The 26241-nt window shown below is 44.1% G+C and overlaps 1 long non-coding RNA gene across 2 annotated transcripts in view; it reads right to left on the reverse strand.

Moving 5' to 3' along the window:
* Window positions 1-26241, reverse strand: part of LOC109491759 — a 55842-nt gene that overhangs the window by 9079 nt on the left and 20522 nt on the right. The window contains exons 2-4 of one of the 2 annotated variants that reach the window (XR_006585863.1): window positions 23327-23433; window positions 7399-7490; window positions 5706-5867 (exon numbers count right to left, since the gene is read on the reverse strand). This is a non-coding gene — a long non-coding RNA (uncharacterized LOC109491759). The remainder of the gene's footprint in view (window positions 1-5705; window positions 5868-7398; window positions 7491-23326; window positions 23434-26241) is intronic. The other variant, XR_002736029.2, reaches the window with a different exon arrangement.

The raw sequence follows: 26241 nt of genomic DNA on the forward strand, positions 1-26241 counted from the left end.
AGGAGGCGGGTTACTGGTGTGTTTACCAGGGGACTGATCTCCATTATTCTCCTTTCTGGGAAAGCCTGCTATATATAAGCCCACTATTACCATTTTTCCTGCCAGGTATCTTTGTTAGATATGCCTTCTACCTCGTTGATGATACTGCTGTTATTTTATTTTATTTTTTTAATTTTTTAATGTTTTTATTTATTTTTGAGTCAGAGAGAGACAGAGCACGAGCAGGGGAGGGGCAGAGAGAGAGGGAGACGCAGAATCCGAAGCAGGCTCCAGGCTCTGAGCTGTCAGCACAGAGCCCGACGTGGGGCTCGAACTCACAGACTGTGAGGTCATGACCTGAGCTGACGTTGGACGCTTAAATGACTGAGCCCCCCAGGCGCCCCCCATTGCTGTTATTTTAAATGATGTATTTGTTTGAAATATCATTTCTAACTGCTCATGGTTGGTATGGAGAAATCCAGGTATTAAATTTATATCGACTTTGTAATAAAAACTTAAAAATGTATTAAGTTTTATAAGTTTCTTATGAATCTATTCATTCTAATCATCTGTAGCTTATGTTAGATTTTCTACTACCTGGCCATATAATTGGCTGTAATGAAAGCTTTCTTTCTTCCTTTTTTTCTTCAATCTTTGTATTTTTCATTTGTCTCATCTTATTTCACAGGCTGGAGCCTCGGATACAAGGCTGAACACCAGTGGTGAGAGCTGCTTCCTTTCTGATTCCAATAGAAAATGTGTCAATATTTCACGAGTGAGTAGGATGCTTGCTGTAGTTTTGGGAAGATGACATTCATCAGGTTAAAGAATATACTTTCTACTACTAATGTGCTGAAAATTTCATAATAAAGAGATGTTGAATTTTATCAAACACCTGTTTTTTGGTGCCCATTGAGATGATCATATAGTCTTATCTTATTTATGTGATTTACCACATTGACAACAAGTTCGCATTTCTAGAATAAATCCAACTTGACCATGACAATATATACTTACACGTTGCTGAAATCAATTTGCTAATATTTTGATTAGCATTTTTGCATCTGTATTCATGGGTGAGATTGGCCCATAGATCTTGTTTTTTGCATTGCCCTTGTGAGGTTATGGCAATTCATAAAGCAAAGTGGTTAATATTCTTTCTTTTCTTATTCTATGGGAAATTTTGTGTACATCGGTATTATTGTTTCCTTAAATGTTTGTGAAATTTGCTGGTGAAACCATCTGGGTTTCACAGACTCTTTCATTGAAGCTTCCAACCATCCAGGGACTTTGGGGCCATCCCAGTGTTACAAACATATGTAGCAGCAGGAAATAGAAGAGAAAAATAAAATATGGCGACCACTACGGTTAATTGGAAAGCACTTCAGTGTGTTCCAGAGCAGGTAAACCTACCTATGGACGCACACGCAGATGGACAGGCCAGCCACGGCTGCTGCCCCATTTCCTGAGGGCCTCCTTCAAAACTCGGCCATTTGGTGAGTGATAGAAGATATAGGGCCTTCAACAGCCTCTTCCTATGTGAGGCCTTAATCTTAAATCATTTGTTTATCTTACTCTACATAGCACATTCCCACCTGTTCCTTAGCCTAGATATTTCCGAAGAAACTGCCTTCTGGATGGCCCCTGGGGGACTGAGATGGAGACCGATCTGGACGGGACCCTCTAAGACCTCAGTATTTCTATGCCTCTCTGAAAAGATAGACCCAAAGCTAACAGATAAAAATGATCGGCTTTCCTAAAAGGAGCATTCCTAAAGACACAGTCGTCACGAACGCCTTCTTGACGGCCTTCAATAACCTGTATGTGGGAACTATAACCTGGAGTTGAGGGCAAGTTTATTTTGTTCAAGGTTGCCGATAAAAATAGCCTCACATAATGGGTTTTACCCAGTAGCTGAGGCACGCAGGGAGGAATGCTGAGCCACAGCAGAATGGCTAACACACTACAATTATTCGCTGACCGTCTCTTTCTCTAAGCTTTCCCCACATTGTGGGGTTTTCATTCTCAAGTGTTCTCACTGAATACGAATTTCCACAGTGGAGACTTTCAATTACACCCATCCTGCAGATTCAGCTCAAATTCTCATGTCTTCACGAAGCCTTTGAGAACCAGCTCTATCACGTCTCCTGTCCATATTGTCTATACTCGCTATAATAACGCACATACTACGGAGGCATGCTTCATACTTCTGACACCACCTACACCAACCGCGAGTAAATGGTGGGTATGGCTAGAACCCAGACCTTCTGACCCAGCCCGGCTGTCTTTCCGGTAGAATCCTCCAACCTCTGACATTCTTGACATTGTACGTTCAGGGCCCTGGCCTCGTAGGGGGTGAGTCCTGACATGAAGTTCAAGGCAAGTGGGCACAGCAGGGAGAGAGGAGAGAGAAATTCTCGAGATTGTGCATAAGGATTACACTTTATGTGTTCCGTGGCACAAAGGATCCGGGAGTAAAGGGACCCTTCTTCCAAACCTCAGGAGTGAACTTGCCACCTGCTCCAGGGGAGAAGGGGTTTACGATTTCCTCACTGCCAGCCGGACTGTAGGCGATCACTTTGCAGAACTGATAATGATCCTTTTCCTTTTGATAAGCACCTGGGCTTTCCTGCACAATTCCGTCCTTCACCCAGCTGTTAAACAGTTTGTAAAATAAAATCACATCATACTAATGGATGGGATTGCTTGACTCTTCCTGATAAGCCCACGTCGGCCGCTTTCTCTTCTGACAACCATGTCAATGACGGGGAGAGGAAGGAAGGTACAGAAGCAGCTACCGGGTGTGGTGAGACGCCCTCATAAATGGCTGCATAATGAAGATTTAATCACAAAACAGCTATAATGAGGCTTTTAAACAGCCTATTCATGATTCTGAATCTTTTTTTCACCAGACTCCTACCAAATTCTGCAGCAGGCAGTGGGGAGACTGAATTTATGGCTCATTAATAAAGATTGCTTTCTCAAAAGCAGGTCTTTTACATAATCATGAAGACGAGGGAACTTTTACAGGAATTGTATATCATTGCAAAAGTGACTGATGGGTCTGATCAGCAATGATTCCATTCTTAACCCAGCTGAAGGTTTCTATTTGAATAATTCCTGCAAGTATATCTTCTGTGCAAATACATTTTTGATTGGTAATAAATGTAACTAGTTATTTCGTTTGCAACCTACAGTCTGATCTGATATGATCCTCTTTTATATGTGGCCTTGATTGGTATTCCAGAAGTTCCTGTCGGGGGACTGTGGAAGAGACGAGATGACGTAGCGCCCGAGGGGATAATGTGGAGAAAGTGCAGGCGGGAGAGGAAGCCATCACTCTGGTGATTCTGGGACCTGAGAAAAATATGCTTCTTCCCTGTGTTTGAGAGCAGGGAGACAAAGTTCCACTTTCCACATGACTTATCAAAAACAGATCCAAGTACCTCCCCGAAGCTCCTGTTTGCCAGTTTGTAAACTGGGTCCATTAAAAAGCCCTTATTGACATTGCCAAAGCTGGGTTTCTGAAGAAAATTCTGAAGCTCAAAAAAAAGGATTAAGGACCTTGACATTTGGCTTTGAGGCTGCCTGGCTTTTAATGACCATCTAGCATCTTCACAGCTCCTGTCATGGCTGTTGTCATGCCATCACCTGTCGGACTACCACCAGCTGCCATGGCTGGGAACTCACTGCGTCCAACACGCCGGTGTCCTTTGCATGCATTGTATCTCATTAAATCCTAAGTTCTCTGTGGACCTTTTATATGTGAGAGATCACATTTGGATACGTTAATTCACCTGAGCAAGATAACCGAGGTACAAAGTTGGCATTGCCTGGGATTAGACTAAGGCACTCTGATGTCAAAATCCAAGGTTTTTAACGACTGAGATGCTCTGCTTATAATCTGCCGTGGAGTTAAAAACCAGGTGGTCAAGCTCATTGCCACTGTATCTGAAGATAAAGTATGTAAGTGCTGTATTATGATTAAGAAACTCTCCTGATAGCAATGTATCTGGGCTTTGGAGTGGTGGGTTCCAGTCGGTGTTGGGGAAGGCAGGAGCATTGGGTCTATGAAACTAGGTAAAATAGCTTGCAATACACATATCACCACTTTTCAGATGTATGTATTTTTTTTTAAGTCCCTTTGGAATGGCACTCACCCGTCTCTCAGGACCAACTGACCGGTGGTGAACCATTGTTCACAGATGTATGTATTTAAAGGTAATGATTTAGGGGCGCCTGGTTGGCTCAGTTGGTTGAGCCTCTCATTCTTGGTTTCGGCGGTCAAGATCTCATGGTTTGTGAGTTTGAGCCCCACGTGGGGCTCTGTGCCGACAGCATGGAGTCTGCACGGGATTCCCTCCCCTCTCTCTTTGCCTCTCCCCTGCTCTCTCTCTCAAAATAAATAAGCATTTAAAAATAAACAAAGGTACTGATTAAAATGTGCTCATAGATTCATAGCCTGTCTGGTGTATTAGTGGAGAGAAGGATAGCACAGCGGTGTGGATATGCCACAGACTCGGAAGCTATATTTCCTGAGTTCAGATCCCAACTCTATCACTGTCCAGCTGGGAGGCCTTGGTTACCTAGTCTCTTTGTCTCAGTTCCCTCTCATGTACAATGAGGTTAACAATGGTAAATATCTACCCATAGGACCTTTGTGAGGATGAAAGAAATCAGACAAGGAACACTGAGAATGCTTCCGAGTACCCATGGTGGGCCCCACACTCATCCCGGATGCCAAAGGCTCACTACATAACAAGCTGTCCTTAAGAGGGTCTGTCACTATTTTGGGTTAACTGAAACCGTTAAGAACCATGGCTCTGGAACAGATAAATTGAGACATCTTGTTTGGTTGTTTCAGAGAAAATCCTAAAGCCCTTCCAGGTTCTGACTTGTGTTCTGGGTGGTTCAGAATATTCTGTAAAGAGATGCCTCTACAGTGTGTTAGGAATTTACATGCATATGGTTTGCACGTAGGGGCTGAATCAAAGTCCGTATGAAATAACACCACCTCTGGGGATTGACATTTAATGTAAAGGCAACATAATAGATGTAATCTAAAGATAACAGAGAAGAAATTTAAGGAAATATATTTTCCTTTTTTTACTGTTTCATTTTTATGTTTGGAGAAGTAGACCATTATTCTCACTCTTTGGGGGGTTTCATTAACCCAGTTTATATAATGTATTTCTCTCCCTGCCCACACATCTATATATTAATTCTCTCATCAGCTGAATTTTCAACTCAGATTCCTCATTAATTGTTATTGTTCTTCTCAAGCGGAAACTGGGGTATGCTCTGAATGCTATTTGATAAGCCCTGTCTTTATTTGTATTCACAAATTCTGCTGCAGTCTACTAAAAGTCATTTCTTGGCAGCCGTGGGTAATTGCAGATGAAAAGGCTATGCAAGTAATTTCCCCCTACAGGAAAGTGAGGAAGGATGCTGCTGGAACTAGGTAGGAGGATTCCAACCCAGGCAAATAAGGAAATAATTAAAGGCAGGAAAAACAATTTGGCTCTATCGTATCTCATGCAAATTAGAGAGCCCCAGGATTCTCTAAGAAAACCTTCACTCCCTCACCACCCCCACACATACCAGCACAGACTCAGAGCAGAAACAAACAAACAAACAAACAAAATCCCCCCCAACAAGGTGGTAGGTAGCTCACAAGTGAGCCTCCCAAAGCTTGAGACCTGACATGTGGGTTGCACAGTCCTCACCTGGACAGATTGAGGGTCCTGTGGGATTTGTTCACAAAGTCTGCACCATGAACAGGAACTCCATGAGGTGATGCAAATAACATGCTGAACATTTCCTACTTGCACGTCCTGTCACGTGGAAGGATGATACAGTCATCTTTGATACGGGAACAGGAAACAAAACTGTACGATACGGGAACAGGAAACAAAACTGTACACATGATGTGCGCTCTGAAAGAACACCCCGCCTGTGTCTGTGTGTGTGTGTGGCACGACACAGAACAGAATGGCCCTCCCCTGGCCCCTGGCTGCTCTTTACAGTATGTTACATGCCCACGTGGATGCCACCCTCAGCGTCCGAAGGACACTTAGTCTCCCCGTTCCACAAGGACAAAACAGAGAGTGCACTCCTTCTCAACGATTTGTTTCATGCATCGCCAAGAGCTCTTTTTTAGAGAACACTGAATCTCAAAATCGATTGTACATTAATCCAAAGATCTTGCTCAGGTCTTTATCCTCAGGGATTCTGATTCTGTAGGTTTCAGGCAGGCCCGAGAACTGCCACTTTTAACAGGTTCCCGGGTGATACAGAGCTTCATGCTAAGAGTGCAGGGGTTTTCAAACTATTCTGCACTTTGGAATCACGTAGAGATCTACAAAATCACTGCTGCCTGGCACCGTCCCCAGCAATTCCAATTTCGTTGCTATGGGGTGTGAACTGAGCATTAGGATTTTTCAAAGCTCCCTATGAGATTTGAAAAAGCAGCAAAGTTTGGGAACTGGTAATGACAGGTATACTCTCTCTGCCTCTCCTGAAAAAGTTTAAAAAATTTTTTTAACGTTTATTTATTTTTGAGAAGAGAGAGACAGAGCATGAGCAGGGGAGGAGAAAGAAGGAGGGAGACACAGAATCTGAAACAGGCTCCAGGCTCTGAGCTGTCAGCACAGAGCCCAACGTGGGGCTCGAACTCACGGACTGTGAGATCATGACCTGAGCTGAAGTTGGACGCTCAACCAACTGAACCACCCAGGCACCCCAGAAGTTTAAAGCCCTTATTCTCACCCTAGTGTTTCACTGGCGTTTGGTAAGCAAAAGTCCCAAGCTTGGGCTAGTACATGAGCTGTATTTTTAACTTCTTTAGCCATGTCGTGCACTTCCACAGAAAATAATGCACTTGCAAATCCTGATGTGTTGGGGCACCACAAAGTCACTGGCCCAGATCGGCAGGGCCCTCAATTGTTTCTAACTGTCATTAGATGAGACCTGATTCCATTCATTTATTGTCATCCTCATTTTCTCTCTCATGTATGAGCTCTTTTTCTTCCTCTCTCATTTCTCTTAATATTTTTTTTTCATGCTCTCTCAACATCAGATCTATTTCAGTGGTGCTCAGTCTGGGGCAATTTTGCCCCCCAGGGGACATTGGGCAGTGTTGGGAGCCAATTTGGTTGTCACAAATGGCGATGGATATGTCTGCTATGGGCATCCAGTAGGTACGGGCCAAGGATGGTACTGAACATCCTACAAGGGACAGGAAGCCCCCCAAACATGGAATTATTCAGCCAAAACGTCAGTAGAGCTGTGGATGAGAAACACTAGTATTTCCATGCCACCTTCCCCAACTCCGCAGAGGACATCATGTGAGCTTCAAAGAGGAAAGAGAGCCCACTGCCCCCTCCGACCTCACTCTCGCGTATCCAAACATGTTCTTACCTGTTCAATTAGGTTTCTGTAGACAGGGGAGACCTCTATGGTTAGCAGCACACAACTGCTCCTCCTACCATCTGTGATCTCTTCAATCACTCCTGCAAGATAGAAAAATTTTAAATGAGTACTCATTTACTCACTGATTTATTATTTTATTCACTTGGAAAATGTTTATTATCTACTGTATGTCAGGTGTTATGCGAGGTGCTAGGAATATAATCCTGAGCAAACCAGACATTCTCTGTCTTCAATGATTTTCATGTCCAGTAGAAGCAACACACATTAATGAAATAATCCTCCAAACAAACATTAATTACAAAATGTGGTCAACGCTAAGCAAGCCTCTCTCTGGTGAACTTGACCTAGTAGGAGGGGTCAGAGAAAGCTTTTGTGAGGTACTGTTGGCCTCTGCACGAGTTTGGTTAGCTGGGCAGCAAGGTTGAGAATGGAGAGGAGACAGACCCCAGGCAGAGGGACCAGCATGCACTGAGGTCCTGAGGCCCGATGTATAAAGCTTGTCTCATTGGAGGATGTAAAAGAAGGTCATTGCTACCGGAGAACAGACAAGAGGGAAAGAATGCACAAATGCGAGCCAGGGGGCATTTCTTTAATTCTTGCATTCATTTGACATGGAAGTATTGAAATTTACTAGGTGCCAAGCTCCACTCTAGACACAGGAGATCTAGCAGTTGAGTTTTTTTTTTTTTTTTAATTTTTAAATGTTTATTCATGTTTGAGAGACAGAGCAAGCAAGGGTGGGGCAGAGAGAGACAGGGAGACTTAGAATCTGAAGCAGGCTCCAGGCTCTGAGCTGTCAGCACAGGGCCCAATGCGGGGCTCAAACTCATGAACCATGAGATCATGACCTGAGCAGAAGTCGGATGCTTAACTGACTGAGCCACCCAGGTGCCCAGCAGCCGAGTTTTATTATGCTGGGTGCCACAGACTGTAAACAAAAGAAGTAGGAAAACTATGTTTTGTGGTCACTGACGAAGAGATGACTACATTGGGGAAGGAGTGTGGGAGCATGGTAGGAGTGGTAAGTTTCTATTTTATGTAGGGTGCTGACATTTGGGTAAACCTGAGGAGGATGAAGGAGCAGCCTCTGCCACAGGACACACCTTTCCTGGTGGAGGGACCAGAGAAAGCCAAAGCCCTGAGGAGATGCCTGTTCAGTTCGAGGAAGAGTGGTAGGGTCTGTGTGACTGAGGCAGAACAAGCGAAAGGCGACGACAGAAGGAGGAACGGATAGAAAAAGGTAAGGGTAACAGAGATTGGCAGAGGGGATTACAAACAGGACCCAACAATTATGCTGTCTAAAAAAACAAAAACAAAAACCACATCTCACTTCAAATATAATGACATAAGCAGGTTGCTAGCAAAAGGATGAAAAAAGATATGTTAGCAAGCATTAAGCAAAGAAAAGCAGAAGTGGCTACATTAATATCAGATAAACTTTGGAGCAAAAAGAACCACTAGACACAAAGAGGAGCACTGTATAACGATTAAAGGGCCAATCAACTAGGAAGACATAGGAATCCTAAACGTGTACGCACCAAACAACAGAGCTACAAAATACATGAAACAAAAAGTAATCAAACTAAAAAGAGAAATAGACATATCCACAGTTGTGGGTGGAGACTTCAACAGTTGATAAAACAAGTAGACAGGACATCACCCAGTATATAAAATAATTCAATATCATCAATCAAGATTTTACTGACAGTTATAGTACATTTCACCTAACGGCAGCAGAATACACATTCTTCTCCATTGCTCGCAAATCATAAAACAAACCTGAATATATTTAGAGATGGAAATCATATAGACTGTGTTCTCTGACCGCAATGGGAGTAAATTATAATCAGTGCAAGAAAGATAAAGGGAAAATTTCAAACACGCAGAAAGTAAAGAACACACTGCTCAATAATCCACAGGTCAAAGAAAAAGTCTAAAGGAAAACAAAACAATGCAAGGAATTTAATGAACATGAAACACAAGACATCAAAAATCGCAGGATACAGCTAAAACCACTGCTGTAAAAGTAGTTTATAGCATTACATACACACATTAGAAATAAGAGAAGTCTCAATAATAGAAATTCTCATGTCATGGATCTAGAAAAAATGCAAGATAGACTAAAAATGCTCAGAAGGAAGGAAATAACAAATGTAAGAGCTGAGGTCAATGAAGGTAAAAAACAGAACAGTAGAGAAAATCAATGAAACAGAGTTGGTTCTTCAAAAAGATCAATAAAACCAACAGATCTCCAGGAAGAGGAACAAGAGGGGGGAACAGGCTGAGAATTTACCAATATCAGGAATGAAACAAGGAATATCACTACAGACTCTACAGATAATAAAAGGATAACCAAGGAATACTATGAACAACTCCACATGCATAAATGTGACAGTGTAGATGCAATGGACTAATTCCTCAAAAGCAAAACTAACAATTCACCCAATACAAAATATGTCATTTGAATAGCTCCACAAATATTAAGAAAATTGAATTCATGACTTTGAAACCCCCCAAAAAGAAATTTTTAGGCACAGATGGTGTCACTGAAGTATTCTCCCGAACATTTGAAAATAGAACACCGCCAATTCTACGCAATGTCTTCCAGAAAAGAGAAGAAGGAGTACTTTTTAATTCATCACATAAAGCTATTACTACTCTGATGGCAAAAACTAAATGAAGATATAACACTCACAAAAAAGCAAAAAAGAATGAAAGAAAACCCCAGACCAATATCCTGCATGTATATGGATGTTGAAAACCTTAATGAGATATTAACAAACAGAATTTAGCAATATATATAAAAAAATTATACACCATTATAAGTTTCTTCCAGGCATGTAAGGTGGGTTAAATAGTTGAAAATCAACCAATGTAATCCACCACATTAATAGGCTAAAGTAGAAAATCACATGATGATATCAATCAACGCAGCAAAGGCATTTGATGAGATTTGACACCCATGCATGATAAAAACGCTCAGAAGACTAAAAATAGAGGGAAAGTTTCTCTATCTGATAAAAAGCAAATACAAAAATCCTGCAGGCAACATTATACTTAATGTTGCAAAACTGAATGCTTCTCCTCCCAGGATGAGGAACACAGTTAAGACGTAACTCTCACCACTCTTATGTAACATAATACTGGAAGTTCTAGCCAGTGCACTAGTGCAAGAGAAGGAAATAAAAGCATACAGGTGAGAAAGGAATAAACAGAAGAAAATAAGAGGCATACAGATACGAAAGAAAGATGGATGATGCCCTTGTCAACATAAAAAACTTTAAGAGATATCTACAAAAAAAACCTCTAAGAACTAAAATGTGAGCTCAGTAAAGTCACAGTTTAGCAGATCAATATACAAAAATCAAATGTAGTTTTATATCCTAACGGTAAGCATGTGGACACCAAAATTAAAAATATATAACGTTTACAATTGCTCAAAAAATGAAATACTTTGGTGTGTGTCTAATAAAAGCACACACAGGACTCTTCCACTGACAACTGCAAAGCACTAATGAAAGAAATAAAGAAAAAGATCTAAAGAAATGAAAAGACATACAAGGTCTTTGGATTGGAAGGGTCAATATAGTGTAGATGTCAATTCTTCCCAAATGGCATAAAGGTCTTAACACAATTCCTATGAAAATCCTAGCAAGAGTTTTTGTAAATATAGACCAGATTATTTTAAAATGTATATGAAAACCAAAGGAAACTAGAATAGGTAAAATAATCTTGCTAAGAAGAAAGTAGGATGAATTATTCAACTTCAAGACTTATATAACTACAGTAATCAAAATTACGTGACATTGTCAGAAACATGAATGGAACAGATGTGATTTTTGACAAAGGTGTAAAGACAGTTCACTAGAAGAAAGATGGTCTTTTCAACAAATGGTGCTTGAACAATTGGACTTCCATAAGCAAAAAACAAACACAAAACCCAAAACCAAAACAAAAAACCTTGACCTAAGGTATAAAAAAGGTTAGCTCAAAAGGGATCACAAACTTCAATTAAAACATAAGATTATAAAACTTTTAGAGTAGGGGCGCCTGGGTGGCTCAGTCGGTTAAGCGTCCGACTTCGGCTCAGGTCGTGATCTCGCGGTCCGTGAGTTCGAGTCCCGCGTCGGGCTCTGTGCTGACACCTCAGAGCCTGGAGCCTGTTTCAGATTCTGTGTCTGCCTCTCTCTGACCCTCCCCCGTTCATGCTCTGTCTCTCTCTGTCTCAAAAATAAATAAACGTTAAATAAAAAAAAAATTTAATAAAACTTTTAGAGTAAAATACAGGAAATCTTTGGAACCTCTACCAAGTCAAATAGTTTTAAAACATGACACCCAAAGGACAATCCATAAAAGAAAAATTAATAAGTTGTATTTTATCAAAATAAAAAATTTTACACTGTCAAAGGCCAAACTATCCAGTGGAAAATGGACAAAAGTAATAAAGAGACATTTCATCAGAGAGGATATGCAAATGGAAAATAAGCACATGAAAAGATGTGTAACATCATTAGCCACCAGAGAAATGCAAGTTGAAACCACAATCAAATATTGATACACACCTATGAGAGTGGCTAAAAAAACCCAAAAACCAAAAACAAAACAGTAGCAACACTAAATTTTGGTGAGGATGCAGAGACAGCAGTTCACTCCTATACTGATGACGTGAATGTAAAATGACACAGCCCCTCTGGAAAACAGGTAACTACGCGGGGCACCTGGGTGGCTCAGTCGGTTGAGCGTCCAACTTCAGCTCAGGTCATGATCTCACAGCTTGTGAGTTCGAACCCCATGTTGGGCTCTGTGCTGACAGCTCAAAGCCTGGAGCCTGCTTCGGATTCTCTGTCTCCCTCTCTCTCTGCCCCGCCCCTGCTCACACTCTGTCTCTCTCTCCCTCAAAATAAATCAACATTAAAAAAAAAAAATTTAACGACAATATGATCCATCAAGTTGACTTCTGGGCATTCACCCCAGAGAAATAAAGATTTATGTTCATACAAAGAAACCCAAGCATGAATGTTCACAGCAGCTTTACTAATAACGGACCCAAACTGGAAACAACCCTGATGTCCTTGAACAGGTAAATGGTTAACAAACTGCGGTATGTCCATAGGACGGAACAGCACTCAGCAATGAAGAGGAATGAACTATTGGTATGCACAGCAACCCGGTTCAATCTCCAGAGAATAAAGCTGATTAAATATTGACAGCTGATATATTAAGCTGATATATTGACATCACATAAGTCATAATTCCATTTGGATAACATTCTTAAAAATGACAAAATATATATCTGGAGAACAAGTTAGTGACTGTCAGGGTTGAGGTGACGCTGGGGGAAAGAGAGAAGTGAGTGTGGCTTTAAAAAGGTAAAATGAGGGATCTTCGCGGTGACGTAAATGTTCGCTATCCTGACCATATCAGTGTCAACATCCTGGTGTGATATTGTACTATGTTTGTGCAACGTGTTATCACTGGAAGAAACTAGGTAAAGGGCTCATAGGATCTCTCTGTATTATTTCTCAGAATTGCAAGTGAATCTACAACAATCTCAAAATAAAAAGTTTAAGTAAGGGGCGCCTGGGTGGCTCAGTCGGTTAAGCGTCCGACTTCGGCTCAGGTCACGATCTCGTGGTTTGTGAGTCCGAGCCCCGCGTCGGGCTCTGTGCTGACGGCTCCGAGCCTGGAGCCTGCCTCGGATTCTGTCTCCTCCTTTCTTTGTCTCCTCCTCTCGCTGCCCCTCCCATGCTCATGCTCTCTCAATAATAAATAAATGTTAAAAAAAATTTTTTTAAAGTTTAATTAAAAGAGTATGTATCTCACATTAACATATAGATATGTTGGCGTGCCTACTATATGGCACAATGATTAGCTAGTAAGCACCCTGCTACCCTCTTTCTGCCCTCCCACCTCTCCCTCCCTCCAGCAAAAATAGAGGTTTACTTTGAAATGTGGCTTCTCCACTGTGCATCGTACCCAACTACCCAGTTCCTTAAACTTAAAGCCATCGCAAGATGAAATTTTGCAGGACATCATTTACGATTAGAGTTGGCCTTAACTTTACTAAAAACTGAGGGAAGACATTAAAGCGATGACTCATTTTATTTAAGAATTCTTGTCCTCATTTTTCTTGACTTTTCATATTCAATATCATACTGTGAGAAAATCAATTGCCAGATATTCTGAAAGAATGATAAATGAGATGATGTAATATTTAAGGAAAAAAATTACTCTCTGGAGCATAGTACAGTCTGGTTTTTTTTTCTTTCATTTTTCTTTCAGTTTTTTAAATGTTTATTTGAGAGGGAGAGACAGAGCATGAGCTGGGCAGGGACAGAGAGAGAAAGAGAGAGAGAGAGAGAGAGAGAGAGAGAGAGAGAGAGAGAGAGAGAATCCCATGAACTGTGAGATTGTGACCTGTGCTGAAATCACGAGTCAGATGCTTAACTGACTGAGCCACCCAGGTATCCCTATAATGTAAATAATGTTTAAAGAGCACATCGCAAGGGTTCACAGCCATGAGATTTTCTCATAGGTTGTATACAGAAATTTTTTAAGTTGTAACTATTAACACGGTAAGGAAATTAAAATGAATGAAAAGTAAGTTAATTTCTAGGGGTAATAAAAGCAACACCTTACTAGTAGGAAATACACGACACCCAGAGTTTATGTGACCATAGTGAGAAATGACACGAGCAGAGATGGAAATAACACCGAATGTAGCCACGTTCCCGCTCTGGTTTATGGAAGAAAGTTGACCTTGAGACTTATAGAATTGGAAAAAATTAGGGGAAAAAAAAAAACACCCACACAAAAAACAGAGAACGGGTAATAGGAATAAAAGTCTTTTTTTTTGAGGTTCTTTCGGCTGTAAAATGTATTTTATCATTTCTCACCTGGGTGTTACGTCTTCGGTCAAGCTGAAGAGCTCCAAGAGAAGAAAGCAGAGAAACAGCTTCTCGAGAAAAGCCAAGTTTACCACATACACCCGAACATTCTCCGGTCAACGACAATCACGAGGACCACAGCACGTCCGAGTGCCCCTCCACAAAACACGAACTTTCCCCCACCCCCAGAACCGAAGGAAAACTGGTGCGTTTTCACGTTGAATACTGACAGATAAGTCCTCATTCCCTCCTTCTCTCTCTCTCTCACCCCCCCCCCCCCCCCGCCAATGGGGATCATTCAACCTCTTTTTAGTCACCGGTACATCCTACAGGCTACTGTGTCCTCCTTGCTCACGATCCAGATCTATAATTATGCCCCTACAGTTTATATTTACAGAGCATTTCGTGTGTTGTAAAGTCTTCACAAAGGTATTTTATTTATCGTTTTTAGTCACAGCACTTGTCTTGCGTGAGCTTGAAGATGCTGACCTGGTTCATAGGTGACGACACAGGACAAGTGACGCGGATCGTGCCTCTCACAGGGCACAGCGTCCTCGGGAGAAGCACACAAGTGAAAGAAGAAAGGAGATTGTAAGCCACCCTCTCTGGAGATGACTCTACATTTCCACCCTCAACACGGCGCCTGAGCTCCGCGAGAGGCTTAGCCGTACATGTGCGTGTCGGCACCTCCACGTGCGTGTTTCGTTGGCACCTGCACCCAAACCTCAGGTTCCCTCTTCCCCTTGGCCTCCGTATCGTGCTATTTAGCGGCACCTATTCCGTAAACCCAGATGGCAACGTAAACTTTGGTTGCACTCTGTGTGTTCTTGTTCATCTTTGATTCATCTGCTGCCTATCACCTTTTATCCAATCCATGCCGCGGATTGTAGCCTTTGCCTATAAAACACCTTACCTGGCTCGCTCTCCTCGCGGCCGTCCCCAGGGCCGCCTCCGACCAGCCGGGCCTCCTACAGGTGGTGGCAACGGGGCTCTCAACTTCTCTGCCACTTCTGGACACCCGCGTGTCATGACATCCCTCTGCCCGCGGGTGGCTACCTTCAGCATCTCTCCGTCAACCACTGGCTGAGGCACAGACTCCTCAACCTCAGGGTCGCTGTCCTGGCTTGTCTTTGCCTCAGACTGTACTACATGAACTCTAGCCTTCTGGGATCCTGACTTTCCTGAAAACACACCTCAGTGTCTGGCTGGCACTCCTGTCAACATCCACGGCAGCCGCAGAGGCCAGTTCCAAATGCCTCACCTCCAAAACCTCTTCCCGCCTCCTGTTACCCGCTTCCACGGTCTGTCAGTTTTTCCCCTTACTTCCCTAATTCTCCAGTCACTTGTGCACATGTCTTTCCTTTTCTTCTACATTGTAAGCTTCTTTTTAAACAATTTAAGTTTCTTTATTTATTTTGAGAGAGAACGAGAAAGGCAGAGAGAGGGGAGAGAATCCCAAGCAGGCTCTGCACTGTCGGCACGGAGCCCGACGTGGGGCTTGAACTCACGGACAGTGAGATCGCAACCTGAGCAGAAATCAAGAGTCAGGGCTCAACTGACTGAGTCACCCAGGTGTCCCTAGATTGTAAGCTTCTTGAGGACGGACATGCATTAACATCTTATTTTCTCAAACAACCAGATCTGAGAATTCAATATCTTGGAAATGGGAGGTCACCACCCACACAAGGAGGTAACAGCATTCTAGGGAAATGAGATGGGTGTGAAAAGGCACAGTGTGGGAGGCGCCATGTCAAACTTTGAGACCGTGGTTGAACAGAACTTGAACTCAAGGAAGACAGGGGTCGCGTGTTAGCGGGCTGTATGAGTCAGCTGAGGGAAGGTACAGATGGCTGAGACTTTTGGATTTGGTGTGGACCTCAAGATCCCGAGCGAGGGGATGTTCAGACTTCATTGAAGGTATGGCAATCTGCGATATTTGGGTACCGGGGCAGAGGGGTGTGAATGAACAAGCCCACACCTTAGCAGTGATCGAGGACAAGTTGAGCTGCGGCATCAGCAGAAAAGTCCTTGCTCAGGACATAAGAAGGGTCTCCGTCTGGACCAAAGCTTTTAGGCAGGAGAGAGTAAGTTATATCAAAGCGACATCAGGCACGTTTCAAAATACGGAAATATCCAAGCACTTGATCCCAGCTGGGCTATGGAGAATTCAGCTCTATCCGTGTCCCAGACAAGGTCAGAGGAGGAAATGCCACCACCACCGGGCTTGCCGTGTCCACAGCCCTCAGTCTGGAAATCCCTTTGGTCTAACCTAAATTTATTTTCCTGTAGTTTAAGCTCATTTCCTTTCTTCCATCCTTGGGGAAGGTAAGGAACAGATGGCCGTAAACCACCAGATAATGACCCTTTATAGACTCGACACACATATTAAATCATCTCTCAGCCAGCACTCAGCTGAACAATACAAACTCCCAAGCAGTTACTCTTGGATTTGCTGTCCTGAATCCGTAGCTTTGTGTTCGCAGGGTGACTGTCCGGTGGCCTTCTCTTCTTGCTGACATGATCATCCACAGACAGGACACGAGTCTTCAAAAAATGGGTAACGATTTCCAAGTTCACTGGAAGCATTTCTTTGGGGAACTCTGTCCTGTCACAGTGGAGTGTCATGTTACGTTAAAAACAAAGAAACAGGACCTCAATGTTACTGATGGACATCGTGAGACCACTAGGATTTTCACATACTTTTGATAAGTCTGTACCGGGCCATTCTTCCCATCTTATGCATGTGAACTTCAAACTTTTTGTCGTTGTGACTGTTGCAGTAGGAATTTGCCTCTTCGAATCTCTCTGGCCCTGGCCGTTGATTTCTGGCATTCTTCTCCTTCTCTGGCCTTGCGTGACAGTTATTATTTATTTTACCTTGAGTTACAGTCAGAAACAGTTCAGATTTTCCACATCTCTGCACTTCTAAAGATCGGACAAGCCTGTGCCCTTTTGAAAGTGTCCCAGATTTCCCTTTGTACCAGGCTTCTCTGCAGACCTTCTCTGAGGTCTTTCGTGCGTGCTGTTCCCCTGCCCCACCCCACGCTTCCCGACTCCCTGAAAGAACCACTGAAGATCCGTAATGACTCACTTTGGGCCAGACACTGGGATGGTTGGGGTGTGGGGGACAAGTGAATCACGCCATCAATCCCCGTTCTCTGGGAGTTCAGAGCCCAGTAGGGGCTGGTCTAGCGCATTCTTCGCGGGGTAGGGATACAGCTGAGTATCTCAGAAGCTTGAACTCCAGATGATTACCTGAGATGCAAATTATTCCTGGAGTTATCTGAGGAGCCAGAAAACGGTAATTGCCACCTATTATACCCTTGAAAAGTCTGAAATGGAGGCCTCCTTACTTGTCCATTAACAATTCTAGTTTTGAAATGAGCTAAGCTTTTTTTGTTGTTGTTTATTTATTTTTGAGAGAGAGAGAGACGCAGAATGCGAGTAGGGGACAGGCAGAGAGAAAGATGGAGACACAGAATCTGAAGCAGGCTCCAGGCTCTGAGCTGTCAGCACAGAGCCTGATGTGGGACTCGAACTTGTCAACCACAAGATCATAACCTGAGCCGAACTCAGAGGCGTAACTGACAGAGCCACCCAGGCGCCCCAAATAAGCTAAGGTTTTTAAATACTCTCTTCTCAGAAGATCGGTGTTTAATAAAATATAAGAAATAAGAGGGCAATTCTCAGATGAACACTTAAAATAGGCTCAGAATAAATCCTAGAGCCCGTGCAGACCTCTTAACCCAAGAGTTGAGAAAGAGAAAGTAACCCCCCCCCCCTTTTCTTTTGTCCCTTCAATCCTCACCAGCCCTCTGGGTCCTTGTAGGTTCAGACCTTCGAGAAAAGCCCAGAAAGAGCTCAGAAGGGAACGTGTTCCCTGGTCTTCCATTCAGGTGACCCCCGTCTCTGAAGGGACAGTGAGTGCCATGGTCACCTTTCCCCGAGGGCCTCAACATGACAGAAGGAGGCTCCCCTGTGGCCGAAGTTCAGGACTGAGGAGTGTCCTAATCAAGAGCTCATCCAGAGGGACGATGGAGTCAGACACCAGGAGTTTCCATCTGGTAACCACAAAGCAGGGCCGAAGGGGGGCAGTGACTGAAAATCTAGAGCGCTTGGAGGTCCCGGGTGGGCTGTTTCTACTCGTATCTGATGGAGCGCTGGGATGGAGCATCGGACAGAAGGACAAACCGAGCTGTACGTGGTCAAACCAGGAGAGAGGTGGGAGAATGTGGACGTGAGTGACCCTGAGGACCACCCCAACCCCCCTGCCACCAACCAAGTACAGCACAAAGGGCTAAAAGGAGGCGGTGAACCTGTTACCCTCATCTTGTTTGCACCAGAAGTTTGTGAGTGCAGAGAGAGCGGGAAGGCGTGATCGTGTCCTCAGAGTCTGTGGACCGTGCAGCGGGCACGACAGATCCCGCTTCGTAGAGGACGCCATTCTCACAGCCTGTGGGGCCCCCGCCGGCACATCCGGGCTCCAGGTTGGACGAGGTCGCCTGCTAGGAGCCCAGGCCGCCAGGATGGAGGCCATCGCTCTCTTCTGGAACTAACCAACCAGAGAGCCGAGCGGGACCCTCACTCAGTGGGTCCATGGGGTCCCCGTCACGGCGACACTGCTGAGGAAGTTCCCGATTTCCCAGGGTCCGGGGGAGGAGATCATCCCCCCGTGGAAGTGACTTTGGTGATGGGTTTCCTTCTAGAAGATCTCAGCCTGGAGTCTCCTTTGCTTGTTTCTCTTCTGCATCCTTGGTTTTCTTCCCAGGCATACTGCCCCCTCTGCTCCCTTCCCGGAGCTCCAGCCCGAGGGAGCGGCCCCTTTACCCTCAGCGCACATGGTGGACGTTTCAGGGCCTCGACGCTGCCAGGGCCTGTGGTCAGGGGGACCGCCTGTGGTTCTCCTCCCTCCACCACTGGACCACGTCAGCCTGATGTCTCTGGGCTAAGGGTGAGGGCAGGCGGGCAGAGTCTGCCGGAGGAGGAAACCAAAAGCGAGAACAATGCCACTTTTTTTTTGCGGTATTTGTAGCACCTATTATCTCACCGTACAAGCCTGGTGGAGGCTTATGAAGGGGGCGTGAGGACGAGCCTACAGGGGTGTGAGAGGTGGCCTCCCCCCTGCCCTGGGCTGTTGCAATTCTCCCTCTTCCTTGGCGCAGAGACTAAGGCTTCTGTCGGCTCCCCCAGGTTCCTGTGGGTGGGAGACTCTTTCCTGTGGTGCTGGCTTCCTCCAAGACTCGAAGCCTGCTTCTCCGAGCACAGGCCAGAAGGCAGCTTCCATCTTGGACCTCCTCCTCCGCAAGTGCCCCTGCCCTGCGTTCCGTGGCCAGGTCCCCCCTGCCACAACACCTCCGACCTCCACCCACCTCTTTGCTTCGCCTGCTTCTGCATCAGGGTCCCCACGTGTGAATTCTGCCCGTCCTAAATGGTATTATTTCATCATTTTTATTCTCCACCCCTCCGGAGCTACCTTTTGGGCAGGTTGCCACGTTGCCCACGTTATTTCTTCTGCTTAGGACGCCTCTTGACAAAGGACGGGATGCAGGATTGCGTGTTGCAATTCGCAGCTGTACCTTTCTCTTCCGTGAGACCGTGAGTTCCTGACAGGTAGGGAGGAGATCAGATGAGCACTGAAATTCAGCACCCTGTGCGGAGGCAAACACACGGCGGGTACTCAGTGCACGTTCAGCGCACCGTAAATGAAGGCTTCCTCTCCGCCTCTCCGTAGGAGCATGTCAGGTACCCTTTAAAAGACTCCGCTGCTTACGGTGCTGACAGTCAAGGTGAAAGCCAAAGGCAATCAACAGTCATTTAAATAATTTATCATTAATTACTGATGTGCGGTAAAAGGGGATATTGTCTAATCTTCTTCCAAGCAAGGATTCAAAGCCTGCAGATCCGGAGCTCTGAGACTCCTACAAGAAGATAAGAGTCAGCTCCCTGGCCGAACCCGTCAGAAGCTGCCGATTTACTAACATCACAATAAAGCCACAGCAACAAAACGGTTTCCCAAGCTACCCTGGGGTTCCCCTCCCCCATCTTCTGGGAATGAACTACGCAATAGGTGTCGCGAACTCAGTCCCCTGCTTGCTGTCCCTCTGTTACCTTATACCCAGAAATCAAGGCAGCAAACGGAAAAGTTAGCAGAACGTCACAGTCTGCCCACCATTTGCAAGGAGACTAAACTCGACACACAGCCAGCCCTTTGTGCGTTGATAGATCCCTTTCAAATTCTTTGAATTATATATTAACTTTCACTTAGAGTTGAATAAACTAACACTTGTTTTAGGAGGAACTTGCTCAGCGTCGTGTGTGGTAGGCAGTGGAGAAACAAGTAGCGTCTAAATTCTGAAAACGTAAAAACCCACAACCTAGCACACTCTTTGTCTGACTGTTATATTGTCTCTTGAAAGCTACGTGCACCGAGAAACACTTTAGCGATACTTCCCTGAAAGAATTAAAAATAGGCTACACTGAGTTTCCAAATTCAGTTCATTTTAGACAAAAGAAAAACAGCTAGACTCTCACCAGCTCCAAAATCACAAAAGCTGTGAAAACTACCGCAAACACTCAGAAGTCACGTTTTCCACCGTGTTTTCATGTTCTCATTTAAATATTTACTGAATGCCTACTGCTTCACTCTTTCTGACTCTCTGACTCTGCGTCGAGCCAAAACTAAAGTCAATGTAGCTGATGAGGTCCTGTTAAGTAAGCCTAGCGAACTATTATCTACATTCAAAATGTTAACAAACACCACGTGACCTTTACTAGGGTGAAGTGAAAGAGAAGAATGTTACGTATCAATGGCTTCACCCACTAATGTATAGAAGCTATTCTAGTTTTCTAGAATATGTAGTTTTTTCTAGTATAGTTTTCACAAACTAAACACACATTACTCAGAGGTGGAACTTTAGTTAGAATGTTTCATAATTTCTAAGATTGTGGCAACAAAACTATTGGAAACAATTGGTATTTGTGCGGCTATCAGTGATTTTGAAATGTTCCCAATGAGTAAGCTCCAAAATGCGAGGCCATTACTCACTGCATCTGACTTGACCTTTAGGACTTGTGTAATTGGATCATGCCAGCTTATAATATTCAGCCGCCCGCTGTCATAACATCACGAGCTACATAGATGTAGGAGAGCTTGGTGACTAGAGCTGGAGCATTAACCTTCCCTCGCTCATCACTTTACTGGCTGTGTGGTCCCGAGGAAGTTGCTTAATCTCTCTGAGCCCTACTTTCCCAACCTGTACAATGGAGTTAAGGATCTTTGTTCTTCTGTGTGAATTAAATAAAATAATATAAACAGGGGCGCCTGGGTGGCTCAGTCGGTTGGGCGTCCGACGTCGGCTCACGTCACGATCTCGCGCTCCATGAGTTCGAGCCCCGCATCAGGCTCTGGGCTGATGGCTCAGAGCCTGGAGCCTGCTTCCGATTCTGTGTCTCCCTCTCTCTCTGCCCCTCCCCCGTTCATGCTCTGTCTCTCTCTGTCTCAAAAATAAATAAACGTTAAAAAAATTTTTTTAAATAATATAAACGAAGGACTTAGTATGGGATCATTAACAATCCATAGAAGATATTTAGTACGCAATTTTTACTGAGACGGGCCTCTCACTCTAAATCACTGGAGACAGACGTGACAGTCTGGTGTCAACGTGAGAAGTCAAGAATCATTCGGTTAATGGCTCGATAATAGTTACATTAGGTAGACAAGGTCAGTATCAGAAGGGGGGTAAGAGGCTTGGGAAGCTTTAAGAGGAAAGTATTTCGTAAATATCCAAGAAGATTTTAATCTAAAATCTTAATGAAGGGACAAGTTCATTGCACCAGAAGAACAAATATTTCCTGGAGACTTACGCGTCCAAAGCCAGACACTATAAGAGACACCTAGGAATTCAACAAGTTCCTTCAGTAAATGTGTATTTACTGTCTACTCTGCCAGGTACTGCTTATGTCCTGGAGCAACAACCATGAATCACAGAATCACATCCTCTACTCTTTCTAAAAATAAGAAATATGAAGAAAGTATTATTTTCTTTAAGGCATTTACTACTTAGTTAAGGATGCGTGAACTTTTATATTTTTAAAAAAAGTTTAACAACAATAATTGCAACAAAGGATGCCAGGAATGTCACTAGGAGACTGGCAGGAACTCACGGTGTCCAAGAAACCTGAGTTCAAATCCAGATTCTGATAACACCTCCGGACTTTGAGACAAGATGCATGGTGGCAGAGTCTCGTATGCTTAGCTGTGAAATGAGCATGTTTTATAAATATACTTTATAAAATACCTCCGGTAACTGAAGGGAGTTGCAGGTGTAAATCCCTCCAGGGAGTGATAAGGATACATACACGCTTTCATTGAGGAGGACACCTGACCAGTGCCTTGAAGGATATGCAGGATTTGCTAGACAGACAGGGAGAGAGAGTGCATCCTGGGCCAAGGAAAGAGCCTGATGAAAAGACATGAATCTGGGAAAGTGCAGGAGTATGGGGAAGAAAGGGAGTTGAACAATGTGACTACAGCAGAGTCCGTGTGGATAAGCAGGTAGACAAACAACTCCAGCGATGGGTGGGCCTTGGATCACACAGAAAGAATTTCAGAGGCATCGCCCAGCTCTCCCACGTGTGCAGACACAGAAACACAGACGATGAGGTGAGTGTCTCAAGGTTACATCATTAAGAGCAAAGTAGAATCCCAATACCCATCTGGCGCTCTGTCTCCCCGATGGCCCAGCCCAGGGTTGGGACAACATCTTGTCATACTCCTGGTCGATTCGTATCGGAACACGCGCAGCCTGTTAGACACTTTTCATAATATACAGCAGAAATCCTACCCGACCCTCTAGTTTAAGTGTTGCATTTATGGCAAGGAAAAGCTATTCTGGAACGACCAAGGGGAATGGAAAACAAGGGGCTATTTCTCAAAAATGAGATGGTGCTTTGCAAAAATGAACTGACTTTACGATGCCATCTGGAAAATGTTTCTGTATTCCCGACGCACTGCACTGAGCATAACTTACAGTTGACCAACCAGCTCTGAAATGCTCTCTTCCGCTTCCTCACATATGGATGGAGCCCTACAGGAATAGACGCTGTTAGTCCTTGGACAGGACATCTGGTGTGACTCCTGAAAAAGAAGGTGCACAGCTCTTGGGTGGTTTTCAGCACAGCACAACAGCCTAATGTTGGAAACTTTTCAGGGTTGCGCCCTTGGTGATTGGCCTTGTTTGGAAACCAGTGCTGTGAAATCATATTCCCATCGAGGAGATTTTTTTTCTTCCTCACTCTTGCCCTCCTTCCCTCCCTCCCTTCCTTTCTTTTGTCCTTCCTCTCAACCTGCCCAGAATGTCTGGGATGTGTAGTGACCTGTGGAATACTCAGACAGAATTCCAAGTGGACTGAACCCTAAGACATCGTATCACAGTCAGACCTGTCACCTCTTAGGGTTGGCAGATGTTCTTCACAGTTTCTTCCAGAACAACAGTTCTTTTGCATAATTTATTGTAATTGGATAGTGGAATTATGGGCAGAGAAATGCTCCTTTCTCAAATTTGGGAATGGAACCTAATTTTAACACCAGCGGAGGAGATTGAGAATCTCATAAATGAAGGAAACTTTCATTAATTTGGATAGGAATTAAGCCGAAGCTAGCTTTGCTTTATAAAAAAAAGTCGTCAATAAAACAGTCTAACACTTGCAGAGAGGAACATTTAATTTGCTGAAGAGAACAAATTGCTTCTAAACAATTAAAAACACCAATTTATGTGTAAACAACCAGTATGTTAAGTACAAATCATTCTCCTCTATTTGATAAAGCAGCCAACTCCCTTGCCTGACCATACTTAATTAGCCTAACGCACATTACTTTATTTAATTGAAATTAAAAGACAAAAATATTATTTTGTTGAAAGTGACTTCCCCCATTTGGCCACGGGGTGAAAATTAACAAATCTGCTTTTAGAAACGATTCCTTTTTTCCCTTGGTCAACACATTACATGTTTAGATGGCTGATCATATACCTTGGCTCCACCATTTACTACCTCTACGACCCTTGAGGATTCAAACTTCTCTGAGCCTGACTTGGGTGTGAAATGCAGACAATAGTTATTTAGCAATTGCCACATCACATTTATTGGGTGCTTAAAACATGCCAGGCTTGATGAACAGATAAAGAAATTGTGGCTTATGTACACAATGGAATACTACGGGGCAATGAGAAAATGAAATCTGGCCTTTTGTAGCAACGTGGATGGAACTGGAGAGTGTGATGCTAAGTGAAATAAGTCATACAGAGAAGGACAGATTCCATATGTTTTCACTCTTATGTGGATCCTGAGAAACTTAACAGAAACCCATGGGGGAGGGGAAGGGAAAAAAAAAAAAAGAGGTTAGAGTGGGAGAGAGCCAAAGCATAAGAGACTCTTAAAAAACTGAGGACAAACTGAGGGTTGACGGGGGGTGGGAGGGAGGGGAGGGTGGGTGATGGATATTGAGGAGGGCACCTGTTGGGATGAGCGCTATGGAAACCAATTTGACAATAAATTTCGTATTTTAAAAAAAATGTGCCAGGCTCTATTCTAGGGGCTTTGTCCACATTAATCCAGTTAATCCAACCATCAAGCCTATGACGTAGCTACTTTTTAAAGTTTATTTATTTAAGGTGGGGATAGTGGCAGAAAGAGAGAGAGACAGAACCCCAAGCAGGTTCTGTGCTGTCAGCACAGAGTCCAATGCGGGATTCGAATTCACAGACATGAGATCATGATCCGAGCTGAAGGCAAGAGTCAGACACTCAACCTAGCCACCCAGGCACCCCCGTGATGTAGATATTTTTATAAATCCATTTTGCATGTGAGGAAACTAAGTTACAGACAGGGTAGCTGATTTGCCCAAGATCACACAGTTGGCCAGAGGAGGGCCTCAGGTCCCAAGAAGACAGCCTGATGCCAGACTTCACTTTCTACCTAGTTACAGAAGTTGAAGTAAAGACTAGCATGTGGCAGGACACACAATAAGGCATGTACATTTGTGACCACTGCTAAGCCTTCAAGATACTGACATACCTCAGAGGTCTCTCCTGCTCCTTCCCTACCCATACTTTCCCCATGCGAACTCCTTCACTCCACACCTGTAGACACCATCCTGGTGCAGATGGCTCTGAGAAGAAAGACACAGTCCTGTGTTTTTCCTGTGTTCATAAGCTGACAATACTTCTGACATCTGATGTGTGTTTTCCACTCATCAACCAATTCTCAGGCACCAACTGCATGACCTACCATTTAGCTCAACTCTGACACTATCCACCTGGTAATGGCCTCCGATCCCACAGATTAAGGGCTCAGTCCCACAAGATGGCCCCCGACTCCCACCTCGGATACCACCTACAAGAGTACATAGGGCGAGATCCAGAAGGGTCCCGAGTACAGGACCTTCTGTCACATGGAGTTGGGGTGCACCACTGTCCCAGCATGTGGATTTGTTCACCTGCCCCTACCTAGAAGTTCTCCATACCCTGTAATCTGGGGATTTTTATGGAGGCTTCATCATGTAGGCATGTTAATCACTAACTCAATTTTGAAACCCCCCCTCCCCTTCCAGGAGATGGGGGATGGGACTGAAAATTCCAAGACTCTATTTAGGGCTTCGTATCTCTGATGACCAGCTCCCATCCAGAAGCTATCCAGGGGCCCACAAGGAGTCGCCTCATCACAACAAAAGACCCAGGAAATTCCAGGGGATTTAGGAGCTCTGTGTCAGGAACCAGGATTTATTTATTTATTTATATTTATTTATTTATTTCCCAGTTCTCAGCTTCTGTTTCCAACCCTGACATCTACCAGTCCTTCCGATCCATACACTGTACTGCCTATTTGTCATGTTACATCATCTAAGGGGCAACTCAAACTTTTGCAGCCAAAAACAGCACTCTAGATT

The sequence above is a fragment of the Felis catus genome, chromosome D1 (assembly GCF_018350175.1).
Source record: "Felis catus isolate Fca126 chromosome D1, F.catus_Fca126_mat1.0, whole genome shotgun sequence".
NCBI lineage: Eukaryota > Metazoa > Chordata > Mammalia > Carnivora > Felidae > Felis > Felis catus.